Below are 5,922 nucleotides of genomic sequence, written 5' to 3'. Positions count from 1 at the left end.
CTTCAGCCTCGACCCACTTAGACACATAGTCTACTGCTACCAATATATACTTGTGACCAAAGGACGGAGGGAAAGGACCAAGAAAGTCAATACCCCATACATCGAACAATTCTACCTCAATGATATTTGTTCGAGGCATCTCATTTCTATTGGTGACATATCCAACCCTTTGACATCAATCGCAACTCTTTACGTTAGCATATGCGTCCTTGAATAGTTTTGGCCAAAAAAATCTGGGTTGCAATACTTTGGCCGAAGTACGAGTACCTCCGAAGTGTCCGCCACTCGGAGCTGAGTGACAATGGTATAAAATCTTTTGTACTTCTTCTTCTGCCATGCATCTCTTGATTATTTGTTCTGCACACTTGTTAAACAAATATGGCTCTTCCCAGAAATAGTACTTCATATCGTGAAGAAACTTTTTCCTTTGATGATATGTCTTATCAAGCGGCATAAAACCACAAGCTAAAAAGTTAGCAATATCAGCAAACCAATGGGTATTATAGATATGATTTACCTTCAGTATGTGTTCATCTGGAAATGTCTCTCGAATTGGTATAAGAGGAGAGTTCCTATCTTGCGGGTCCAATCTAGACAAGTGATCTACTACTTGGTTTTCCACTCCCTTTCGATCTTGAATTTCTAGATCGAACTCTTAAAGTAGAAGTACCCACTGGATCAATCTCGGCTTAGCGTCTTTCTTGGTAAGTAAATACTTAATTGCCGAGTGGTCCGTATAGACAGTCACCTTGATACCTACAAGATAAGATCGAAACTTGTCAAAAGCAAATACAATAGCAGGTAACTCTTTCTCTGTTACCGTATAATTCAGTTGAGCTCCTGTCAGAGTTCGACTTGCATAGTAGATGAGATGAAAAACTTTGTTCCATTTCTGACCTAAGACAACTCCTATCGCGAAGTCACTTGTGTTAGAAATCAATTCAAATCGCAAATCCCAATTTGGTTTGACGATTATGGGTGCCGTAACTAATCGACTCTTCAAATATTTGAAAGCTCTTAAGCACTCCTCATCAAATTTGAATGTGGTGTCCTTCTCCAATAATTTGCATAAAGGTTTAGCAATTTTGGAGAAGTCCTTGATAAATGTTTGATAGAAAGCTCCTAACACCTGTTACAGATGTTAGAGGTGGGAGTTTTTCAATAACATCTACCTTTGCTTTATCAACCTCTATTCCATGTCTTGTTATCCGATGCCCTATAACAATCCCTTTTCGTACCATGAAATGACACTTTTCCCAGTTGAGTACCAGGTTTGTTTCTTCGTATCGCCTTAGTACCTTCGCTAGATTGCCTAAGAAATCATCATAAGTATCTCCAAGTACTGAAAAATCATCCATAAAAACTTCCAAATACTTCTAACCATGTCAGTAAAATAGACATCATACATATTTGAAATGTAGCAGTGCATTACATAAACCAAATGGCATGCGTCTAAATGCAAATGTACCGTACAGGTAGGTGAATGTTGTCTTGTGTTGATCTTTCGGTGCTACTATAATTTGGTTATACCCCTAGTATCCATTGAGAAAATAGTTATAGTCTCGCCCTATGAGTCTATCCAGCATTTGGTCCAAAAAGGGCAAAGGAAAGTGATCTTTCCTAGTCGTTTTGTTCAGCTTCCGGTAATCGATGCAAATTCTCCATCCCGTAACCGTTCTAGTTGGTATCAAATCATTATTCTCATTTTCAATGATCGTGATTCCTCCTTTCTTTGGCACACACTGAACTGGACTTACCCATGAACTATCTAAGATGGGGTTGATTATACCCGCATCTAACCACTTGATCATTTCTTTCTTGACTGCATCCTTCATGATGGGGTTCAGTCTTTATTGTCCATCAGTCATCCCTTTTTTGCCATTTTCCAAGATAATCTTGTGCATGCAAACAGATAGACTAATTTCGCAAATATCGGATATGGTCCATCTGATAGCCTTCTTGAATTGTTTCAACATGAGGATGAGTTTCTCTTTTTGCTCACTAGTTAATTCTGTTGAAACAATCCCAGGCAGAGTAGAAGCTTTACCTAAGTAAACTTATTTTAGATGTGAGGGCAGTATCTTTAGTTGTAATTTAGGTGGCTCTTTGATTGACGCTTTTGTTTGTGCATAATCCCTTTTTTCCAATTCCAAAGATTCAAAACGAGATTGCGAATTAAATCCATGTTGATTAGCTTTTAACAACACTAAGTATTCATCCTCTTCTTCATCATTCAGAGGTTCTGATGTCAAAGTTTGTTCCAACGGATCATCAACATAATTGAGCTCCTTCTCCACTATTAAATTCTCTAATCGGATACTGCAGAACAGTAATCAATTGTGTCAAGAAATTGCATAAACTTAAAAACGTTAAATGTTACCTGATCATCCTGAACACGCATAGTAAGCTCGCCCTTCTGCACATCAATTAGGGTCCTTCCTGTTGCTAAGAACGGTCTTCCTAAGCTAATTGGCATTTCTTTGTCTGCTTCTAAGTCCAGAATAAAAAATCAACAGGGAAGTTAAATTTATGTGCACGTACCAATACATCCTCGATTTTTCCTTTTGGATGTGCTAAGGATCAATCCGCTAATTGAAGTGTAACCATAGTAGGTCTAACTTCACCTATCCCCAAATTCCTAAATATTGACATAGGCATCAAGTTAATACTTTCACCTAAGTCACATAATACCTTACCACAATATGTTGCTCCAATGTTGCAAGGTATGGTAAAACATCCAGGATCCTTCAACTTTGGGGGTAGTTTATCTTGAAGAGATGCATTCATTCCTTCGTAAAAGCTGCTATCTCAAATTCTCCAATTCTTCATTTTTTAGACAGGATATCCTTCATGAATTTGACGTAATTCGGCATTTGCTCAAGTGCTTCAACCAATGGGATGTTGATATGAAGTTGCTTGAGTGCTTCTAGGAACTTCTTGAATTAAATCTTCTGCTTCTGCTTTTGAAGTCTTTGAGGGTAGGGTGGTGGTGGTTTCTTTACTGGAACTGGTTGATTCGTCTTCTGTGGCAATTTTGCATCTAACGGAGTTATTAGTTGATCAGAATTAGCAGGTTCTGAAATTACCTCGTTGGATTTTACAGAGTTTGGTTCTTGTGAAACTGGAATTTCAACACTCGATTGAATTTCCTCTGGATCTTGAGCATCAGCTTACTCCTTTTCAGCTTCAATGGTGTTAGGCCCTACTGTCTTCCCACTCTTCAATGTCAACGCTTTGTGATGCTTCTTCCCTGGATTCCTCAGATTCTCTGTATCACTAGGTAAAGCACCTTGTGGTCAGTTCCTGAGTTCAGTTGCAAGCTGGCCCATTTGGTTTTCCAGGTTTTTCAATGTAGCTTCTTGGCTTTGGATTAAGACATCATTCTTGTCCATGTATGCTTTCAACAAATTTCCTAAGCCATTGGATGGTTCAGCTTGGGTTGGCTTCTGAACTTGTTGGGGAAAACTAGGTGGCTGGGTCAATCTAGGTTGGGCATAAGTATTACTGGTTCCAACCCCTTGGTTACTCCAGGAAAAATTCGGGTGGTTTCGCCACGATGGGTTATAGAAATTGGATTGCAATCCTTGCCTTCCTCAATTTTGGTTTTGGTTACCTATGTAGTACATGAATTCTGGGTTTGATGGACATTCTTCAAACAAATGTCCTTGCCCACAATTGACACAGGCTATATTTTCAAATTGGGTTGGTGGCTATGCTGCAAAACTGTTAGACCATTAGTAGTAAGATTTTTTAACATTGAGGATATTGAAGAGACCTGAGATGCGAGTGAAATGAGAGCGTCTACTTCATGTATTCAAGCAACTCGTCTTCCTGATGCTACTCGATTGGTTGGCCATTGATAATTGTTGCTGGCAATCCTCTCAATGATTTCATAAGCCTCATTATAAGACTTAGAAAGGAGAGCACTGTTAGCAAAAGCATCCACTACCATCTTCGTGTGAGCATTGAGACCATTATAAAATGTCTCAAGTTGGATGCAATGTGGGATTCCATGTTGAGGGCACTTTCATTATAATGCTTTGTAGCTTTCCCACGCCTTATACAAAGACTCATCATCCATTTGTTGGAAAGCAGTGACCTAGTTCCTCAACTTAGCATTCTTGCTAGGTGGGAAATACTTCATAAGGAATCTTACTGCTAACTCTTGCCATGTATAAATTGAGTTTGGTGGCAATGAGTTCAACCAGACTCGAGCTCTGTCCCTTAGTGAATATGGGAACAACTTTAATCCTAATGCATCTTCGGGTACTCTGGCTAACTTGAAAGAATCGATCACCTCCATAAATAGTCTTAAGTGTAGGTGAGGACCTTCGGTAGGCAGTCCACAGAATTGGCCCACTGTCTGAAGCATTTGGAACATGGCTGGCTTCAGCTCGAACTATTGTACCTCAATTTTGGGTCTCCTAATACCCGGATTAAGATCATTAAACACGGGCACGACATAATGTCTTAAAGCTCTATCCCTATCATCAGCAATGAGGATAGGATTTTGAGCAGGGTTTGCTCCATTCCCTTGGATTGAATTTTCAAAGTTAATCTCTTTGATCCTTTTTTGATTTGCTTGTCTTCTTCGCTGTCGAATAGTTCGTTCAATCTCAAGGTCTATAGGAAGTAGGTCAATGATTTGGTCAATACTCATAAATACATAAAATAATCACAGAGAAATTAATTAAGTTGGAATCAAAACAGAAAATTAAACCAAAATGCAAAACTAACAAATTCAAAAATAATGACATTTTAAAACAGTCCCCGGCAACGGCGCCAAAAACTTGGAACGACGAAAATGTGCAAGTGTACACAATCATAACATGTAATAAAGTGACAAGTAAATGTCCAGTTATCGTACCCACAGGGACTATGTAAAGAATTATTTATGAATGCTAATTTAAACACTTTGGTGAAAAAAAATTGTTTTGAAAAAGGGTTATTAAGAAAAGTAAGATTTTAAACTAAATAAAACTAAAAGTTCTAATGCACGATTTCAAAATATGATTTAATCAAGATGACATAATTTTGTTAGATTAATTACATTTCTTTAACTTAGAATTATTAAACTCATGCTTATGCTATTACGAATAAATTCATGGAAACTCGGTAATTTGCTAACTTATGAACATATTCAGCTACACAAATCCATTCATCTCTTAACGTATCCCTATTTTAATTCAAACAATTAAACCGATTTTAATAAGCAAACATGTTATTGCACATACATACTCATTAAATTGAACTATTCTCTTGCATATTCCTATGTCAGTTCAAACGAATCTAATGAGCATATAAAAGGCCATGTGAGGTAACAAGGTATTCTTACCTTGAAACAATTTAATCACAAAAATCTTGCAAGTTATGCAAGGCAAGTGTATCGCCATATACATTGCTAATTTAACCTTTAGCTACCTTAGAAGAATAAAATGCACTGATTAAGTTTTGTGTCAATTAATTACAATTTCAATCCGTTTAAATTATTAATTCATTAGCTACCTCACAATTGTAATGCCAGAATAACTTAGGCATGATTTTACTTAATCAAGCATTTTACCGAGGCCTATAACAGCATAAACACAATTTTAATAATTTCCGCAGATGAAATGCAATCAAACCAACAGGAATTAAATTCAAGCTAAGCTGATTAAATTAACCATTCCAACAACATAAATATTCATTGATATGTTCATCATAACAACAACAAAAATTAAAGAGATAGGGAAGAAGAATCAAAATTTTTAACTTTTTTTTCCAAAAATTCTATATGTTTCCGATTTAGTCCCGATTCATTTTTAAAGTGTTTTTAGGGCCTCGAGGGCTTGTATGATGGACAATATGTATAAGTTTGATTGATATAATGATATGTTTGAAAAAATTTATTGTTTTGAATTTAAAAATTTCGGTAATGCTCAT

At 36.9% G+C, this 5,922-nt stretch overlaps 1 non-coding gene across 1 annotated transcript; it reads left to right on the top strand.

The window, feature by feature from the left end:
- Positions 1-4,007: 4,007 nt before the first annotated feature.
- On the top strand, positions 4,008-4,114 carry LOC121206673 (small nucleolar RNA R71). The gene has a single exon (XR_005901786.1). It is a non-coding gene; the product is annotated as a small nucleolar RNA R71 (small nucleolar RNA).
- The last annotated feature ends 1,808 nt before the right edge of the window (positions 4,115-5,922 follow it).

Source organism: Gossypium hirsutum, chromosome A01 (genome assembly GCF_007990345.1).
Source record: "Gossypium hirsutum isolate 1008001.06 chromosome A01, Gossypium_hirsutum_v2.1, whole genome shotgun sequence".
NCBI classification, from domain to species: Eukaryota; Viridiplantae; Streptophyta; class Magnoliopsida; order Malvales; family Malvaceae; genus Gossypium; species Gossypium hirsutum.
The sequence above is the reverse complement of the archived record's forward strand: the minus strand, read 5'-3'. Positions and strand labels throughout refer to the sequence as shown.